The sequence below is a fragment of the Saccopteryx leptura genome, chromosome 9 (assembly GCF_036850995.1).
Source record: "Saccopteryx leptura isolate mSacLep1 chromosome 9, mSacLep1_pri_phased_curated, whole genome shotgun sequence".
NCBI lineage: Eukaryota > Metazoa > Chordata > Mammalia > Chiroptera > Emballonuridae > Saccopteryx > Saccopteryx leptura.
In genome coordinates this window covers 4,713,910-4,734,743 of record NC_089511.1, presented here as the reverse complement: position 1 = coordinate 4,734,743, position 20,834 = coordinate 4,713,910, and the positions used below count along the sequence as shown (strand labels likewise).

General features: G+C 55.6%; 1 protein-coding gene across 2 annotated transcripts in view; it reads left to right on the top strand.

Annotated features, from left to right (window-relative positions):
- Positions 1-20,834, top strand: part of ZNF423 (zinc finger protein 423) — a 315,642-nt gene that overhangs the window by 196,696 nt on the left and 98,112 nt on the right. The window lies entirely within an intron of this gene.

The following is a 20,834-nucleotide window of genomic DNA, read 5'->3' as shown; positions in this document are numbered from 1 at the left end:
CACGTGGCCCGAAGTGTGGAGGGAAGCTGTGAGGTCTTGTCTACCTCCCGTGGACGGGTGTGGTACCCCTGGCAGGGTGGGGTCCTCCCTGGAAGGAAGGCACAGCTGGACTTCAGCTGCGCACCGCGGGGGTGGTGGGCTTGGTGTTGGGGACCCCGGGAGCCTCTGGAATGCTGGTGCCCCGTGTCTGGGGTGGAAGTATGACCACCTTCCCCAAGACCCTGCTCTCTGAGAAGCAGGGCATCAGTCTCGTGTTAAGCATCTTGACCATTACTTCCTCCCCTCCTTTATTCTTCTAAATCTTTTCATTACAGTCTTAATAACCGCCATGCCAACAGAATGCTATTTTACAAAGCCTTGAATGATCGCAGATATCCAAAAAAAACCCAAAACATTCATTGAAGTGTACTGCTGAGTTCTCATGAACCAAGTACAGCTGTGTATATAACACCCGACTGAAGAAGCAGGCCATCCCTGTCCCCCAGAACCCTCCCCCCCACTTAGCCCTCCTCCCACCAACACAAATGTTTGCTCTTGCCTCTTTTGTGATAAATGAGTCTCCACTCATCCGTGTCCGGCATCTTTCGCTCATTCGTATTAGTGCCTCTGTTTGCACACAGTTCCTTTTTCCCTGGTATGTAATATTCCACCATGTGACCATCTCCCCATTTATCTGCTCTTGATGGGTGCCTGGAGTGATTTTAAATTGTGCGCAGTCCCGATCATTCTTGTAGGCGTCACGCTGAACACGTGCGTGCCATTTAAAGTGGATGTCTCCAGGGATGGCTTGGTGGGTCACAGGCTGAGAGTGGGCTTGCCTTCAGTGGGTCCTGACAAACGCATTTCCAAAGCGGCTGCATGACGTCACGCTCCCACCAGTGGGGAGTGGGGGGTGGGGGGGGTGAAAGTGATTCTGTGCCATCACGCACCTTGTACGTGAAGACTCTTAGTGAAGGTGTGCCCAGGGCGAGGATGGTCCCTGGTCCCCGCCTAGCTGCAGCATCTCTGTGCTCCGTGGGTGTGGGTGTCCAGCATCCCGGTGACCCAGAGTGGGTCCCCTGAAGGCGCTGGCCCTGACAGCGTGGGTGTTTCGGGGGCTCGCCCTGTGGTGAGAGGACATGGGGGGCCCGTGCCAGGCAGGTAGGGGCCTGGGAGTTCAGCCCGACAGGGAGACTGGTGGCTTTTTAAATTTCTCCCGTTTGAAAGCCCCCTGCCGACGCCGAGGAAGGAGTACCTGTCCGTCGGCAGCCACGGCGAGGGCTTCAGGGAGCGCGGGGGCGGCGCGGATGAAGACGTCTGCGCAGCTTTGCTTTCGGAGCAGGTGTTGCGCCGGCTCCTGTTTGTAAGCGTGAAGGGCAGCGCCTGGCTAATTGGACCGCAGTGATTTCCAAGGTGCCTCCTCCCTCCCCCCCGTGCGCCCCTCCTTTTGTGTGGGGCCTGGATGCTGCGTGCTGTCTGCAGGTGGACGGCGAGGGGCTTCCTCTGAACTAGAGTGGCAGCTACTATGGAGGGGGGGTCGACGGGCCTGCATGTGGGCAGAGGGCCGGCCGGCCGGGGAAGGGTTCTGTCTCTGTCTAGTGAGGGGGACCCACGTGGGCTCTGCTGTGCGGTCTGCTGGCCGGGGAGCCGGAGGCAAGGAGCTGCTGGTCTCAGAGCCCGAGATCGAGGTCTCAGACCCGGCGAGACGTTTATACAATGGCAGGAGGCCGCCACGCAGGCCCTGGGGGTGTGGCCACGAGGCGCAGGCTAGGGACCCTGTGTGAGCCGCAGCTCCTCTCTCTCTGGCCCGCCCCCCACCTGCCTGCCCTTCCCTGGCCTCATCAACTCCATTTATCGAAGAACATCGACTGAGCAGCGGCTGGCTGCAGGGAGCTGGGCGGTCTCTGTGGGTGTTAGAGGGCGAAGGGGCCACAGCCCCTGTCCCTTTCAGCATCCCGTGGAAGTCACCGCAGCACACACGCTGTACAGCGATGGGAGGCGGCCACGTGGGGTGAGCATGCTCACAGCTGCCCCCGGCTGAGCCCGCCGCACGCCGGGTCCCTGACACAGGAGCTCGCTGTCCGCCCCTTCGAGGAGGCTGAATGACGAATGACTCACCCACGTTGTCCCAGTCAGGGGTGAGGACCCCGGGCCAGAATCACAGCCGGCCCGGCTGCCAGGGCCTCTGACAGGGGAGACCCCACTTGGCACAGTTATGGGGACTCAGCAGCAACTAGGTCTACATGTTGCCAGTTCCCACCGGTCCCTATTGTGTTTTAGGAGGGTGCTTTGTGTCTCCGTCCTGGTCCCTACCCAGCTGCACCTGCGTGTGCAGCCTTGGGCTCAGGCACTGGGGAACCATCGAAGGTTCTGGAGCAGGGCGTAGCCGTGTGCTTCACGGGGCATCCATCAGCTGGGTGGCAGTGTCGAGGCGGAGGATGGGAGAGAACAGAGACCCGCCTGCTCTGGCCCAGCAGTGAGGGATTGAAGAGGGGGGACAGGAGAGGAGGGAGGTGTGAGGCTATATTTGGCTCGGGCTGTGCTCCCTGTTAGCCCTGGTGGCTCGGGGAAGGTGGCAGGGGGTGACGGTGGGAGGTGTGAGTGGAAGAGAGCCAGGCGCCCTGGCGGTGAGGTGGCTCTGCGGTTTCGGTAAAAACGGTCGGGGCCCAGCCTCCCTGCGGACAGCTTCCCCGGCTAAACGGCCCCAGCCCAGAGTGGCCGCCTGGAACTGGCGGGGGCGAAAGCCCCCCTTAGTGGCACCAAGGGGACTCGGCGGGTTGAAGTGGCCTGTTCAGCTCGGCGGCCTTCTCATAAACTCGGGGCACTGAGGTTCTAAGGCAGGCCTCCCCAGGGACCCGGCCTGCTGGAGACCTCCCCTGGGGGACGCTAAGTGAGCCTTTTTATAGTGGGGGGCCTCTTTGTGGCTCTGCGGCCTCCAGACCCGGGAGTTATGATGACTCAGGGACACGTCTCCTTGGAAACATTTCCTCAGAACCCCTCCCTGCTGCGGCTGCTGGCCAGGGAGTGATGTGGAGCTCAGAGACCGGCAGGGGTCTTTTGAAACGGTTTTGACACTGGGGTCTCCTTTGAAATCCCCCTCCCCCCACAGAGAACGAGGCCCCTCTCTGGGCCTCCCCGGATTTTAGACGCCCCTCCTCCCCTGCAGGCCTGTCGGACACTTGGAGCAGCCCACAGCTCTGTGCTGCTGGCCTCCTGCCCGGCCAGCCTGGCGCTGCCCAGCTGCCCGGTCCCACTGCCCCTGCGCCGCCCCAGAACATGGCTCTGCAGGGGCCCCACCGCGGGCTTCCCGGGCCCGTTGAGGAGGAGCTGAAGGCAGACTCGTGGGGGCCTGGCCCAGACGCAGGGCCCCTCCGATGTCTGCAGGAGTGTCTGCCCGTGGGTGTTGACCGTGTTCGTACACGGGGTGTGCAGCCCCCCTGGAGGACGCGGAGCCTCAGACCCCGAGGCAGTGACTTGCGGGGGGGAGGCCTGCCCCCACCCCCATCTGCCTGTGGACATCTGTCCTCCCTGCCGCTGTGGGTGCCTGGATGAGAGGTCTGGGAACTTGTCCTTGACATAATGGACTTGCTGTGACCTGGGTTGGCCCTCAAGGGCATGATTCAGCCTCTAGGCCCTGGTGTTCTTACTCAGGGTGTCACGGGTCCCTGGGGGGGGGGGGAGCCCCGAGGAGGGCCAGCGCTGGGAAGGGACAGTCCTCGGGAGACCTCGTTGGGAACACTTGCCCTCTGTGTCCTTGGAAAGTGGCTGTGGGCCTTCTGGCAGGTGGCCAGGCCCATCCCCTTGGGGCATTAGTCATTCTGAAGATGTTATTTTCTCGGTCACGTCAGCCCCTTTCCCTGGGTGCCTCTTAGGGGCTGGGCTTTGCTGTGAAGGAACGGAGGCCTTTAGAAGACGCGCCTGTGACCTCTGCTCAGGCCGTGCCCTCTGTGCCAGGCGGGCATCTTGTCTGTTCTCCTCTCTGTGGCAGGATGCGCCCTGGTCCATGGGAGGGGACGGGTCTGCTCAGGGTGTGTGTGTGTGTGTGTGTGTGAGAGAGAGAGAGAGAGAGGGAGGGAGAGAGAGAGAGAGAGGGAGGGAGAGAGAGAGAGAGAGGGAGAGAGAGAGAGATTCTCTGTGCTCTGAGACTTCGAGGAGCACATCCCTGGAGACATCCGGAAAGCCCCTTGGCAGGCCAGCATGCCCTCTGGGCTGTTTGCATACCCAGGACCCGCTCCGAAGGCCTGGCCCACAGCGTTTGGAGGGGAAGGAAAGTCTGGTGGAGAAATCAGTGTCTCACCCTCACACCAGCAAAATACGAAAGCCCCCCAATATAGCTGAACTGAGAAACCCGTGGGAAGGAAGGAAAAGGGGTTCCTGTCTACTTTCGGCCGGGAACCCGTGTTGCTGAGCACAGCTATGTCAGGCTCTCCTGGGGTGCTTGTGATTCAGATAACACCCGACCCAAAACATCTGTCGAACTGTAATATGTGATAAAAAAAAAAAAAAATGTCTCCCTCTCCACGCAGAGATCATGTTTCAAGCCCTGGAACTGTTCTGTCAGAATAACAAGCTTGTACAGAGAGCCTATAATCCAATTCTTTATTCTTTTTTCTATAACCCCCCACCCCCACCATCCCTTAAACAGAGGATGGCCACTTTCCCCCTTAACAGTCGCTGCGGGTGAGAACTCAGTTTCTCTGACTTGGGGCCTCATTGGCTGGTTTAAGGAGCTATTGATTCGGTACTTTGGTCTATGAAGAATCCAGCAGTTGTGGATTTTAAAATACAGTAGTGGAACCTTTCTCATTTTCATAGATTTCTTCATGTATTTATTTTTTAAGAGAGGCAAAGTCTTCTATAGGTGGGGTTTCCTCTAATAATCATCTCAGTTCAGTAAACATGGTTGATATCGTCCTCGGTTAGGAACCTCTAGCCCAGTGAGGAGCTAGATATATAACAATAAGGTCAACAGAATGTCCTAGGCCTGAGATGCGAAAGCTCAGAGGACAGGCACATTGCCTAGTCTGTGCATTCCAGGAGAGCTTCCTAGAGGAAGTGACACATAATCCAGGTCTTAGAAGATGGGAAGTCATGTGGGAGGGACCTTTCAAGGCTGAGAAGATAGCGTAGGCCAATTCACAGAGAGGAAGGCCATGTGGTATGCAGGGAAACTATAGGCAATTTGGTATTACTATGTGATAAAATGTGTGGCATGTGGGCAGACCACAGATAGGACTGGCAGAGTAGGTGAGAGACGACGAGGAGGTTCGTTGGGAGGGTGTGGGTTAGAGAAACATGTCAGAGGCAAAACCAGCATGATTTGGCAATCGAGTTGCTATGGGAAGTGGGGAAGTTAGGAATGATTCCGAGGTCTGTGGCGACCAGGTTTTGGTTGACAGGCTGAAGGTTGTATCACACCCAAAGAAGAGCCGTTGAGTGCTGGCAAAGATGATGCTAATCATGACTGGTAACAGCTAGCAAGGCTTAGTAAGGACTAGGCCCTGCTGTCAATATCGCACTCACTCCCACAGCAGTTAATACAGTACATGATAGTGCTTTTTCTTGGATATTGAAATAGCCTTGTATCCTTTCTCTATATTGTCAAAGTCTCTTTGCTAATATTTTGTTCAAGATTCTTGCATCTGGATCTGTGAGGGATCTCGATCTGTAGTTTTGTTTTGTCCTATCTGCATGGTTTTGGTACTGGGCAGTGTTAGCTTCCTAAAATAGAGTGAGAAGCAATCCTATTTTATTTCCTAAAAAAAAAAATGACATGGACTTTGTGTTGATTCTTTCTTAAACATTTGTTAGAATTCTCTAGTGAAATAACCTGGGTCTAGAGTCTTACTTTTAGGGGAGTTTTTAATTATGAATTCAATTTACTTGATAGCAATAGGGCTCTTGAAATGATCTATCTCATGTTGGTTGAGTGTGGTAGTTCGTGTTTTTTGGAGGAATTGGTATCATCTAAATTTGTCAAAGTTGCGTGTGTCCAGTTTCATGGTATTATTCTAGTAATACCATTATTCTAGTGGGCGGTAGCCGAGCAACCAAATGGCACCACAATTGGCCCACCGTGAAGTTGGAACGCCCACTAGTGGGCGGGAGAGACCAGGGTGACCAGCACTGCAAAAGTGGGCGGTTTGTATAAAAAGGTCTGCCATCACGGTTCTAGTACTATCTTTATGACGTCTGTAGGGTCTGTAGTGATGATATCTGCAGTTTCATTTCTGATATTGGACGTTTGTCTCTTCTCTGTTATTTTTTCTCTTTTTTTTTTTTTTGACAGTCTTGTGAGAGATTTGCCAATCTTACTGATATTTTCCCATAACCAATTTTAAAAATTGATTTTAAAAATTGGTTTTCTGTTTTCATGTTCATGATACCTGCTTTTATCTGTTTTATTTTCTTCCTCCTGCTTGCTTGGGGTTTATCTTGCTATTGTTTTCCTAGGTCTTTGGGGTGGAAACTCCGTTACTGATTTGAGACTTTTTCCTCTTTTCTAATGTGTACAGTTAGTGCTATCAGTTCCCCTCCTACCATTGATTAAGCTGTGTCCACAAATGTTGATATGGCTGTAGTGTTATTTTTATTTAGTCTCATGTATTTTATACATTTCCTTTGAGCTTCATCTTTGATTGGTGATTATTTAGGAATGTGTTTGGTTTCTAAGTCTTTGGAGGATTTCCTGTTACCTTTCTGTTGCTAATTTCCAGTTTGATTCCATGGTGATTGGAGAAAATATTATGTATGACCTCAGTTGTCTTAAATTTGTTGAGATTTGTTTTATGCCCCCATGCTATGGCCCATATTGGTATATGTCTTCTGGGCACATGAAAAGAATGTGTATTCTGCTGTTTTGGGTGATGGGTTCCATCAATATCAGTGAGAGCTTATTATTGGTTGATAGTGTTGTTGATGCCTTCTGTAGTCTTGCTGATTTTCTATTTAGTTGATTATCAAGGATTGAGTGAAAGGTGTTGGAATGTTCTACTATAATTGTGACTATGTTCATTTCTCCTTTTGGTCCTAATAGTTCTTGCTTTGCATATTTTGTAGTTCTATAATTTGGTGGATACACACTTAAAATTGTTATGTTTTCTTGGTAGATTGACCCCTTTTCATTCATATAATGTCCCTTTCTCTGGTAAAAAAATTTTTTTTAACTTGGAAGCCTATTTTATGTAATATTAATAGCCATTTTGCCTTTTTTATTTTGATTAATGTTTGCAAGCTATAGCTTCTTCCTTTTTTTTTCTTTCTTTCAAACTGCCTATATTGTCACATTTTTCATGGACTTTCTTATAGATAAAATATAGGTGGCTCATTCCCCCCCCCCCCATTCTGCCAATCTCTATTTTTTAGTTTGTATATTTAGACCATTTATATTTCATACAATTGATGATATGTTAGGGCTTAAGTCTGCCATTTTTATATATATTTTTCCATTTGGTTTTCATTCCTGGTTTCTTTTTCCTAAATTCCTATAGGTCACTTGAACATTAAACATTTCACTTTACTGTTCTTCTCCTCCCCCTCTAGGTTCCTTCATTCATGGTCATTTTTAGTGTTCCACCTCCCAGTTCACTGACACTTTCCTCCGTCTCCTCCCTTCTGCTGTTGAGCTTATCCTCAATTTTTTTAAAAAAAAATTATTTACTTTTCATTCATTTCTAAAATTTCCATTGAGGGCTTCTTTAGACCTGTTTCTCTGCCAAAACTGTTTCTTTGCCGAGACTTTGTTTTTCCATTTGTTTCCCATGTATTTGTAATTGTGGAAGTATCATATGATAGCTCCTTTAAATTCCTCGGTAGGTAATTCTGATACCTCTCTCATCTTGGTTTTGTCCTACATGGGGTTGTTTTTTTCCCTTCAGTTTGAGATCTTCTTGTTTCTTGGTGACATGAATGATTTTTGATTGAAGTGAGAAGCATTCCAGGTTCATCTCCCACCAGGTCTCCACTGTTTGCTGGAGGATGGGAAGGGACAGCTTGCTGGGAAGGGACATCTTGCTATCACTGGGTGGGGGTGGAAGTCCAGGTTCTCCAGACAGTTTTGACTGACACCTGGGGAAGAGCCATGTTACTACCCAGCAGTATGAAAGCCCTGACGCCCCCCCCCCACCCCCTCACTGTCCTAGTCTTTCTCTGACACCACTTTTCCCACCTGGGTGTTCAGAACCCTGTCTTTTACTGCCCTGGGCAGGGTCTCAGGAAGCTGCAAGGGAGTCATAGCACTTGGATCTATAGAGTAAATTGGTGATGTTTCTGGGATGGCGAGGCAAATAAGAACAGGACAGATTGTTTTTGAAGCATCGGATGCAAATTGTCAACACAAGCATAGTTCTGGACCTGGCAGTTGAGTGTGTGAATTAATTATGGACTGATTAGAAAGCACTTATCCTTTCTTTCCATGACAAAATCAACCTTCCTGCCCAACCAGCCCTTCCACTCTGGGGGGAGGATTCCGTGGCTCGCTCTCTTAAAGTTCTAGGGGCTGGTGGACAGGCATGAGATAAACCTGGCTTCCGGCCGCCACTGGAGCTTTGAATCTTGGTTAGGGTTGGGTTCCCATCAAAGGTTAAAGCAGTGGTTCTCAACCTTTCTAATGCCGTGACCCCGCAATACAGTTCCTCATGTTGCGGTGACCCCAAACCAAAAAATAATTTTGGTGGCTACTTCATAACTGTAATTTTGCTACAGTTATGATTCGGAATGTAAATACGTGATATGCATTATGTATTTTCCGATGGCTTTAGGCGACCCCGCCGGGGTCGCGACCCACAGGTTGAGAACCGCTGGGTTAAAGGGTCCTGTAGCTTTTGGAAAAAGAAGAATTGTTTCCATTGGAAATGTGAGTTCTGCCTGACCTGTGGTGGCGCAGTGGATAAAGCGTTGACCTGGAAATGCTGAGGTCGCCGGTTCGAAACCCTGGGCTTGCCTGGTCAAGGCACATATGAGAGTTGATGCTTCCAGCTCCTCCCCCCATCTCTCTCTTCTCTCTCTTCCTCTCTCTCTCTCCTCTCTAAAATGAATAAATAAAATTTAAAAAAAAATTAAAAAAAAAAAAAAAGAAATGTGAGTTCTTAAAAGATGGCGAAGGTGAGGTCTTCAGTCCACCGTGGGCCCAGAGCATGTCCGTGTACTCTGGGTTACGTGGCCACCCACAGGGCTGCAGCGAGCCATGAAGGGCACTTTTCACGTGTGCAGGAGCTGTAGAAATGCTTCCTCGAGTGAGGTGTTCACGGAGGATCTCTAATAAGGGGCAGCCTCCTTACACACGTACACACACGCACACACATAGACACTTGCTCCTCAGCTATCACTTGTATGAAGGGCTTCAGCTATCTCGGCATGTGCCTTCAAGGTCTGTTTTACCGAAAGGAAACACATAAGGCTTCATTCTCACTGTAAAGCATCCTGGGTGTCTCTGGTAGCACCAGCGTTGGCGGTGTCTGGTCTCGGATGCCTGGCCCGGAGTGGAAGTTTAGCTCTCCCCCCCCCCTCCCCCGGTGCCTGGGGGGCAGCCTCCACCTCCTGCAGAAACCCACAGCATGAGCCCTGCTGGGGTTCACACGGCCCAAGCAGGTTCTGACGGTCTCCGTTTCTCTGCCGGGAGGGTTGGCGAACCCTGTCATTGAGGACCACGGCTTCTCACCGTCGATGACCAGATGAATGAAGAGGGAGTTCGAACGTGTCCTCACCCTGGCCTCACCTGGACACTTGGGAGAGGGCTGATACTTAGTCGGAATATACCAGTGCCATGTGTTGTCTGATGAAATACGCAAGTAGTTTCTGGCCTACCGGCAAAGAGTTTCTACCCAAACCCCCTACCTGCAGACCCTCCCCTGTGCCTGGACCCCTGGTCCTCCTCCAGATCCAACGAGAGGTAACTTCTGTGCACCAGGGGCCACCAGGCTGCAGCCAGGGCTGGTGCCGGTTGGTGGGGACCGTGTCGCACCAGGTGTTAACACATTTTGCACAGCAACCCTGCTTGTTACCATAATTTTTACTCTCTCTCTCTCTCTCTCTTTCCCTCACTCTCTCTCCCTCTCTTTCCCCCCCTCTCTCTCCCTCTCTTTCCCTCTCTCTCTCCCTCTCTTTCCCTCTCTCTCTCCCTCTCTTCCCCCTCTCTCTCTCCCTCTCTTTCCCTCTCTCTCTCCCTCTCTTTCCCCCTCTCTCTCCCTCTCTTTCCCTCTCTTTCCCTCTCTCTCTCTCCCTCTTTCCCCCTCTCTCTCTCCCTCTCTTTCCCCCTCTCTCTCCCTCTCTTTCCCTCTCTCTCTCCCTCTCTTTCCCTCTCTCTCTCTCCCTCTCTTTCCCTCTCTCTCTCCCCCTCTCTTTCCCCCCCTCTCTCTCCCTCTCTTCCCCCCTCTCCCTGTCTTTCCCCCCTCTCTCTCCCTCTCTTTCCCTCTCTCTCCCTCCCTCTCTTCCCCCCCCTCTCTCCCTCTCTTTCCCCCTCTCTCCCTCCCTCCCTTTCCCCCTCTCTCTCTCCCTCTCCCTCTCGGGCCCGCAGGGGCTGTTTACTGACTTCTGGCTACGTGCTTGACATGGTGCCATTCCTTACTGTAAGCCAGCTTCTCCTGGTCCCAGCTCATGCCTTCCTGCTTACTCACGCCCCCGCCAGGCCCCTCTGTGCCTGTCCCGTCACCGGGTGTTGGTGAGTGTCACTGGGGCTTCCCTGCTGCGCCCAAGAGAGTCCGAAAGAGGACTCGCAATTGCTCCAATTCCGACCTCAACTGACGGGACTGTCTGGCCGGCGGGAAGTGTACTGGTGCTTGTCCTGTGGCAGCTGTCATTCCGTTTACAACTTGGGTCCTGTCTGCCTGGCGTTCCCTGACACTCGCAGCTGCTGTGACTGTGGCGCAGGGTGCCAGCTGTGAGCACAGCCCTCGGCCCCTGCCCGCCCAGAGCGCGCCCGGCCCCCGGTCAGCCCCCGCAGTCGGAGGGACACGGGCTGCGAGTGGTGCTGTTGTGTGTTCCTCGTTCACCCCGCGACTGGGTGGAGGCAGAGGAAACCCCTCCTCAGGGGAGCCCACCCCTACCTCTGCTCGGGACACGAGGCAGTTTGAAAGTTTGTCACTAGCGCGTCTGTCCTCGGCGTCCCCGCGGGCGGCTGGCGTGAGGAGCGAGCTGACAACTGACACTTGTCGGTCCACCCGCCTCTCCGCTGTGCCTCTCTCCGGCCACCGGGCTGGCCGTGACGGTGACTCTGTTTCTCAGAATGGCAGTTTATTAGCGAGGTGGCATCTGCAGGAAGTCACCCCGCCCTGGCTGGCAGGCCTCCGGGCCAGGTGTTGGGCTTCAGTTATTTAAAAAGCTCTGAATTCTCCCGAGGGAGGGTCCTTTCCCCCGGCGCTTCCCGGCGATGGGCCCGAGGGTCTGTCTTTCCTGGTCTGGGCGGGTCTGCTCTGCTCTGGAGGAGTGGGCTGGACTTCCCTCCTTGTTAGGGGCAGTGTCCAGGAGGGTCTTGCTGTTCTGCAGAAGCCAAGCAGCGTCAGAGCTGGAAGCTTGCAGACCACGTGTCTCGTTTCACTCACCAGGACGCTGAGGCTCAGACAGGGGCAGACACTTGCCCAAGGTCACACAGGTGGCCAGAAGCTGGGGTGAATGCACACCAGGCCTGTGCACGCCCAAGTGCCGTCTCTCCTCACTGTCCCTCTCATTTGTGCAACAGACGAAGCCCCGGACTGGCCTCCTCAGTGACAGTTTTCAGGGGAGGGGCCTGGAAGTCTGCGTAAGCCGCGGGCCCCCCACACCCACCCCAGTCTCCGGGATTTGTGTCATCGGAGCAGTTTGGGAAAGTCTGGTCTCTACCACACCTGCTGGGGGTGGGCACGGGAGCCAGACGGGAACCTGGGAGCCTGTGGCTTAGACCCTGGGCCAAGGCTGTGCCTGGAGCCCCCCAAGCCCTTGGCCCGGGGCAGGAAGAGTGAGTGTTGTGGGCACTAGAGCCCAATCAATGGAGCCAGGCAGCATCCAAGGTAGAAATCATTTCTTTTGAAACTAATAATACCTAACCCCTGTTTCCACCTGGGTGGTTTTGTTTTCCATTGTTCTTCCACACTCTGATTTTTATCCTCAGGAGAACGGGTGGGGCAGACAAGCTGGGGGTAGTGAGGAGAAGGGTCCTGCTCCCCCAACGGTCAGTGAAATGGCTGTGGGCAGCGCCAGCATCAGGGTGCACGCCAGGCGCCCACTGCTGCTGGCGGCCCGACACAGGGGACCGGCTGTGCACCGTCCCGAGCCCCGAGGACGGAGGACGATGTCAGATTGCAGGACCAGAGGGCTGCCGCCACCATTGGGTCCCTCACAGGAGCTGAGGTCCTGCAGAAACCTGGAGTGACACTTAGGTGTTCTGTATCGGTAGCGACTGGCAGTGGGGCCACTGACTCGCTGGTTCTCCAGCTGCAATGTGAGGCGTCCCACGTCAGGTACTGGGGGCCACCCGGGGGCAGGGAGGCTCCGAGGGCGGGGCAGGGGGGTGTCGAGAGCAGCTCCACTCTGTCTCGCTTTTTGGAAGTGGGTGTTTTCCTGTAAGGTTTCACTGGGAAAGCTGGAAGGCTGGTCTGGGCCCTGTCCTCCCCGCTCGGGCCGGTCCCGGAGTTAGGGGCGCTCTGTGTCAGGCGCGGCCTGGTGGGCAATGCTGGGCAGCGTCCAGACCTCGGCGAGCCTTAGGCTCGTTGTCCAGAAGGGGTGCGTCCTCTGTCCCAGGTTGCTGGCAGGGCCGATGCGATGTCGGCGGCAGCCGGAGCTCCAAGTCTGGGTTGCGGGTCAGCAGTGAGGGACCTGGATGTCCAGTCGGTGCGTTGCTGATGGCGGCCCTGTCTCCTGCCTGCCTGTGTCTTCTCTGACCTGCTTTCTTGCTACTTATCCTCTGCCAAAATCCAGGAGACGGTCCCACAGCTCACACGTCGGTATAATGTGAGAAAACCTCAGGGCCTTGGTCTCAGACGGGCCCCTTGCTGTCAAATGCTGCTTCCTGCCTCAGGGCACAGCTTCAGGGATTTCTGGCACCCCTGTGCCCTTGCCCTTCCCCAGAGCCCCCCTCACCCTGCCCCGGCCCCTGCTCCTGCTCCCCGCGAGCCTCAGAGGTGGGCCCACCTCTGGGCGACGTGGAGGATGAGGATGGATGGTGGCCAGATATTTGCTTACTTTCTTCGTATAAATTATTCAGCGATGGGTTGCTTCTCCCTTCTCTCTGTGGCCACACTGTTGGGTGGGTCTGGTGCTCTCCGATATGAAGGGGGGACCAGCCCCCACAATGTGTGCAAAATGAAAATCCAGGGCCCTGTGTTAGAAAATGAAGACTTTGGCCCTGGCCGGTTGGCTCAGCGGTAGAGCGTCGGCCTGGCGTGCAGGGGACCCGGGTTCGATTCCCGGCCAGGGCACATAGGAGAAGCGCCCATTTGCTTCTCCACCCCCCCTCCCCTCCTTCCTCTCTGTCTCTCTCTTCCCCTCCTGCAGCCAAGGCTCCATTGGAGCAAAGATGGCCCGGGCGCTGGGGATGGCTCCTTGGCCTCTGCCCCAGGTGCTAGAGTGGCTCTGGTCATGGCAGAGCGACGCCCCGGAGGGGCAGAGCATCGCCCCTTGGTGGGCAGAGTGTCGTCCCTGGTGGGCGTGCCGGGTGGATCCCTGTCGGGCACATGTGAGAGTCTGTCTGACTGTCTCTCCCCGTTTCCAGCTTCAGAAAAATACAAAAAATAAATAAATAAATAAAATAAAAAAAGAAAATGAAGACTTTCCAGACAACCACGACCATGCCAGGATATGAAGCCAGGGTCAGGGACTTGCGTCACTTGGGCCCCTGTGTTCCTAACACAGGGCACGCGCCCACGACACCAGCACTATTTAGAGGCAAGATTCTTTGAGTGGCAGGCGCCCCACGGGACGCAGGGTCTGTAGGGGATGGTTGCGCAGGCTGATTCCCGTTCGCGCTGGAGTCTGGGGGGGGGGGGCTCTTCTGGAGGCCCCCTCAGAGACCCTGCCGGTGGCAGTGACCCAGAACTTGGGGACAGTGCTTTGGCTTCTGCATATCCAGATTCCTCCCTGTGGCGAGGGCTCCGGAACCCCCTCTCTCCACCCTCCCTTTCTCCTTGGCGTTTCAGGGACACGTGTCTCCGCGAAACGGAGGCGCGCGGGCTTCGTGCCGGCGCTGCTTGCTGGGGACGCTTCCGCTCCCCGCTCCTCGCTCCTCGGTGCCGCTCGCCCGCCGGCGGCTCCGCTGTTAACCTTTGGGGTTTGCGCATAAAATAGAAACTCTCTTTGTAGGTCAGTTTGTCAGTAATTTTGGCAGCCGCGGGGCCACCGAGGGAATGAGGCTTGGTTCCCACTCGTCTCTCGCGCTCGGTTCGGAGACTTTGGCGGAGCCCTTCCCCGGGAGGAACGCTCACCCCTGCCGGAAACGAGAGCCGGTTTTCGCTGACCTGGTTTCCAATCGACGGGAGCAATCCCTGCATGCTGCAAGCACACTCGGCTGCTGGGAAAGAATCGGGCCCAAACCCAGCCCGTGGAGCCTCCTGCCGGGGGCCTTGCTTTCCTGGGCAGGTGGCACTTGTGGGAGGAGAGGGGGCGGCAACCTGGTTTTGCTCAGCCTGCCTGTCAGGTGAAGTGGAAGTTTCTACTGACTCTGACTCCCACCGGAGCCTCACCGGGCCCTGCCTCCAAGGGCCTGGCAGTGGGACCGTGGTTAGGGAAGTTAGATGTGGTAGTATTAATACTTACTGGCGGGATCTGTTTTCAGAGAAAGGTATTCACGTAGTGCTCAAACATGTGGCCTGGAGAAGTCGGGGAGGGCTTCCTGGAAGAGGCAGGGATGAACTGGACTCTGTGCCCTCTTTCTATTATTTTTGGGGGCCTGTAGGGAGTATTTTGGAGCCGGGCATCTCTAGTCCAAGACAGGAAGCTGGGATAACATCATGGCCTGGAAACTCAATCCCACCCGAATGACAGTTGAGCTCCAGCCGTGTGTCAGACCCACTGTCAGAATCAGAGTTGACTGGGAGCTAGCGCAAGGCTCCACGGCCACGCTGAGGTTGCAGAGTGAGGACTCCAGGTCAGATAGAGAGGTGGGTGAGTGCCAGGGGAGGGGGCACCAAGGGGGGACAAGGGAGCAGGGCGGGGTCTAGGAGGGGTGTATAGCCCCCAGGAGTCTCCAGAAACGAGACCCCAGCTCCTGCTCCCTCCAAGAAGGCAGGCAGACTGGAGGGTGCTCACTGGCTGCTTCTGCCTTCCCCAGACCCCGGGGTGGGCCCACGGGCGTCCGGGCCCGGAGTGTCCCCAGGCCCCGGGATGGGCCCACGGGCGTCCGGGCCCGGAGTGTCCCCTGGCAGGCGGACGCCGGCTCCCAGCTCCCCGGACGGGCCCCTGGCTTGTGATGCTTGTGCAGAGTTAGGCCTTTTGAGGCTGTGGGGTGAGCATCTTGCCCGGGAGGGAGCAGCCAGCCTCCCGCCTGCCCTCCCCCCATGTGCGTGGTGACTTTGAGCCAGTCATTCCCCCTTCCAGGAGCCACACTCCAGCGATGACAGGACTGAGTTGGAGTAAGTGAGCATGTCACCGTGCCACCGGGTTTCCTTCTGTAGGATGTTCCAGCGTTGCCACGACGATGGCAGTGGTTAGAGGCACCACAAACAATCCCACAGCACTCATATGCACATGCCAGACCCTGTGACATCAGCCACCCCACTTAATTCTCACGTCAAACCCCTGAGGAATACCCTGTTCTCCCATTTAATAGATGGGGACATTGAGGACCAGAGCGGACAGGATGCCTGCCCAAGGCCACACGGCCAGGAGGAAGGAGTCAGGGTGGGGTGAGGACTCAGGGAGTCTGGCGACAGACCCCACATGCTCAACCATCATGCCAAACTGCCCCCCCCAACAACCATGGAGCCCCTTCTTCAAGGAGCTTCTTATCTACAGGGCGCACCAGACACGCTCATCAGCTGCCTCTCCTGGGTGCTCCCGGCCACCAGCTCTGGACCGTCAAACGCCGGAGGGAATCTCACACGAGGGTTTAGCTCCCACCTCCAGATTCCCACCCAGGTGGGCTCCTGTGGCATCGCATAGATTAATACCCCTGTTTTCCTCCTTCCTTCCCTTTTTTATAAACACCGAATCGGAGAAATTTGCAGACAATGCATCCACACATGAGGATCCCCTGGCCCAAGCCGCTGAGCATTCAGGGGGCTTTCGTTGAAATGAAGTTTGGAAGCTGCCGGCCCGGCCGGGGCCCCTCCTGAGCGATGATGATTTATTTCGGCAATGTGGCAGTCATTAGTATCCTCGGTGTCGCAGCCCGAGCGCCCGGGCCTGGGTCTGTGGCCGGGGGAGCCTTTGGGGCCATTAGGAGCTAATGGCTCAGTGTGGGCAGGGGAGGCCCGCAGTCAATCTCTATGCTGGCGGGTAATAAATGTGGCCGGCTCCCTTCCTGCTCCCTGCTAGGGACGGGCCACCGCTCACAGGTTCCTGCTTGGGGCTCTGAGGCCTGGCCTTGTGCCCACGGCCCTGGGGGGGCCTTTCACGTCCCTTCTCAGCTTAGAGAGCGAAGGTGGAGAAGTGGACCAGGATTTTGTCCACCTGGCCCAGATGTTAGAAGCCTGAGGTTGGTTTGGGAGCTCTCAGTTCTGCTGGGGTGTCTTGACTTTTGGGGTGTCTTCCTGTTGGTTTCTTGGACTCACAGAGAGGACGCGTGTGACTCAGGGACAAGAGCTGTCCCAAGCGACGGGGTCTGGGCTGCTCCCTGACTTGGGAAGATCTGTCCACGTTGCCCGTATTCAGCGGAGGCCTGAAGTGTGCCCCGTGTGGGTCGTGGGATGCATGCGACATGTGTGTACCCTGCCAGTCAGCACCCACATCAACAAACAGCCCATGTCCTGGCCCGTCCCTGGTGCTCCCCAAAGGGCAACCGGTCTTCTGACCTTTTCCTCCAGGGGGGTGGCCAGCCTCTGCACGTCGTCCGACGGAACCCCGCAGCCGGCAGTCTTAGCTCAGATGCGAAAGGTCCATCCTGTCTGGGCGTTAGTGACTGTTCTCTGTCCCTGTGTTGTACCCGCCGTACGCACATGTCCCAGCTGGCGGTGCGTCTGCTGTTGCTGGATGTTTGGGTCGTTCCTGGTTCGGGGCTGTCGTCTGTGGTGCTGCTTAGGGCCGTCTGCAGAGGGGTCTCCTGCAGTCACATGCACCCACCCTTGTGTGACCAGGAAGGGCTAGCTGGCTCATGGGGAAGGGGCTTGCTGAGCGTGAGCGGACTCACGTGCACCCACACCCTTCCTCGTGTGACCGGGAGGGGCTTGTGGCTCATGGGGAAGGGGCTTGCTGAGCTGGAGTGGACTCACGTGCGCCCACCCTTCCTCGTGTGACCGGGAAGGGCTTGTGGCTCATGGGGAAGGGGCTTGCTGAGCTGGAGTGGACTCAGCCACGCCGTTTTCCCGGGTGGTGGTGCCGCTGACCACACCTGTCTTCTTCCTGTTCTTGGACACCGCGAGGACTTTCCTGCCCTCTCTGTGGACTGTCCGTCCCCAGCCCTCCACCCTGCCTCCTCCTTCACATCCACATGTCACCTGCTTGGGGCTGACTTCCCCCTCCCGACCTTGTCACCCTGTTCCATCTCCCTGTTCAGTTTCTTCCTAGAGCTTCTCGCGGTCACCTTTGTCACTTGAGTGGACCAGGGACCCCGTCTGTCTCATCCTTGCCCATACACCCAGTGCCTACACCGGAGCTGGCACTTGGCAGGTCTCGGTACTGAGGACGAAGAGAATGAAAGGACTCGGGTTTCCCAAGCCCAGAGGTCACGTGCATCTGGTCTTTCCACACGACCCACATTTCTGTGCGTAAGATGAGGTCAGGGTTAAGGTCTCCATCTAACAGGTGATGGTGAAGGGACCCCCAGACCCCAGTCCCGAGCCCAGCATTTCATCCTGCATGTCATTTATGAGACATGGCTCTGGGGCTTCGAAATCTGGGTCCATGTCCGGCTCTGCCAGTCACTGGCTGTGTGCCCTCGGGCAGGTTCATTAACCTCTCTGAGGCTCGGTTCACACAACAAGCACTCTGTTGGTCAAGGGAGTGCTCAGGGGCTGGAGCCTCTCCTTTTATCAGCTGGTTTTTCCTGGGCGCGAACTTCTGTGCCCTCATTGCAGAGGGGACAGTGGACAGGCAAAGTCCTCCTTTGATTTATTTATTTATTTATTTATTTATTTATTTTGTATTTTTCTGAAGCTAGAAACCGGGAGAGACAGTCAGACAGACTCCCGCATGCGCCCGACCGGGATCCATCTGGCACGCCCACCAGGGGCTACGCTCTGCCCACCAGGGGGCGATGCTCTGCCCCTCCAGGGCGTCGCTCTGCCGCGACCAGAGCCACTCTAGCGCCTGGGGCAGAGGCCAAGGAGCCCTCCCCAGCGCCCGGGCCATCTTTGCTCCAATGGAGCCTCGGCTGCGGGAGGGGAAGAGAGAGACAGAGAGGAAGGAGGGGGGGAGGGGTGGAGAAGCAAATGGGCGCTTCTCCTATGTGCCCTGGCCGGGAATCGAACCCGGGTCCCCCGCACGCCAGGCTGACGCTCTACCGCTGAGCCAACCGGCCAGGGCCCTCCTTTGATTTTTGAAGACTGTCCTGTGACCCTCAGCCTTTTTCTTTGGAACCCTGAAGTTTACCCTTGCGGGGGCCTGACAGTCTGTGTGTCCTCCCTGCCTCCCTCCCTGGTTTCTTTACTTCTAATCTGTGAGCAAATTCCAAACAAGCGTGTGTGTGTGTATGTGTGCATGTTGGCACGTGTGCACACATGTGCATATTGCACAATTGGGGAGGGCGTTCTTTTCAGCCCAGGTGCCCAGCATGGAACGGGCTTTCGTAACAGCAGTGCAGCCCAGGTGGTAGGTAGGGGTCACCCTGCTTCCAGATGATGAAGTTATTAGGTGTTCAACATCCCACTCTGACCCACGGAAATGGCAGCTTCTTAATGGTTTCGCCTACTATTTTTGTTCCTTGAGTAGCAACCATTTCGAGGACAGTTGCCGCATTGATTTTACATGATTTCCATCCAGTTCTAACTCTGCGCTCCCCTCCGCCCCTGATATTTCCATGGCAATACAGGGCTGAAAGTGCTTGCAAGTAAAGCCGTGAGTTTCTTCTGTACACAGCCCTGACCTTGGCTTTCTGTGTGTCCCTGCACATCTGGGGCTGCAGGGCCCACAGGGCCTGGAACTCACCCCTGAGGCTTCTTGCGCAGTGGGGTGCTCTGCCCAGCTCCGTGCCTGGGCTCCAGGTCTGCCAGCAGAAGCTGGAGGGGTCCCCCAGACATCCCCTCTGCTCCGCACGAACCTTCGCTCTGGCTGGGTGAGGTCCCCACCTCCCTGCCTGTGCCCCAGGGATGATGTTCCAAACACCCAACCAAGCACTTGGCTTTGAGGCATGGGACAGCTCTGTAGTGACAAAAATGATAATGATAGTAAAATAATAAGAGCTAGTAAATTAGGGAGTGGGTACTCTGTGCCGGTGCCTTACGTGCATTGTTTCAGCTCTCCTCCAAATTTTTATAAAGTAGGCGTTATTATTCCCATTTGACAGATTAGGAAACTGAGGCAAAGGAGAGGTTCCGCAACAGACCTAAGCAGTGGTGACTGGCAGGCTCTCCCAACAGGTCCCGTCCAGCATTGCGGGTGGGGGCGGGGAGAGTCTGGGAGGGCGGGAGGCACAGGGCGGCTCCGGCGGTGGTGGAGGCTGATTATATTTGGGCCCATGAAAGGGTGAGTGGAAGAGGGTTGTGATGGCTAAATATTTGAGCTCTTTTGACTGAGGGGCTGGCAGCCCAGGGCCAGAGGACCTGCCCTCATCATGGCTGTGGTTGCCAACCTCTGTAAATGCTGGGCAGCACGACCGTAGAGTCTCTCAGTGTTACAGCGCTTTCTCAGAGTTGTAGACGCACGGATTTATGGAGGCCTAGAGCCCCAGACTCGGGGACCTGTCGAGCTCCAGGATCGCAGCGTTGCGCACCTCCCGTTGCGTCTGGAGGGCCGCGTGCGTACGCATGACCGCCTCGCGCACCTCCCGTTGCGTCTGGAGAGCCGCACGCGTAGGCGTGAATGCCACGCAGGCTTTACGCGGCAACTGGAGCATCCTCAGAGCACGCAGACCCCAGGAAATACGACTCGAGCTCCATGTGTAACGTTGAATATGGTACTAAGCCACATTGGAAGAAAAACACGTATGAGGACACAAGCTATAAAAAATGTTTAACCCTGTATGTCCAAAATACTATGATTGTACCATATAATCAACTGGAAAAAAGTAATGGAGAATTTTTTGCATTCTTTTTCTCGTTCTAAGTCTGTAAAACCCAATGTCTATTTTTTGCAGACGGCGCAGCTCCGTGTGGACTGGCCGCATCTCCAGGGCTTGAGGCTGGTGGCTCTTGAACAGGAGAATTTCTGGGTTCCTGATGGGAAGTGCATTGTGTCATGGGGACTGTGGGTCCATGAGGGAGCAGGGGTCCCCTTGCTGGGAGGGGCAGGCTCTCGGGATCATGGGCAGAGACCTTAATTTCAACCTGGAGTTTGGAAACAGGCATTTGCCATGAGTCATCTTGGCAGCCCACAGCTGCTCCAGGGTGGCCCTCGGAGAAGTTTCTCCCAGCCGGAGGAAACTCGGAGACCCTCATATGGAGCAGAGAGCCCGGGCAGGCCCAACAGGGGAGAGAGGAGCCCCGTGGCCCAAGCTCCTGCCTTCATTCTGGCTTCTGGCCTTGAGGAAGCAGAACCCTGGGCAGTGTCCGCCTGCGTGTGGCCCCCGCCTGCCCGTCTCCAGGGGATGCAGATGATGGGAGTGGGGGCACACAGCTCCCCCACCCCACCCTCGCCAT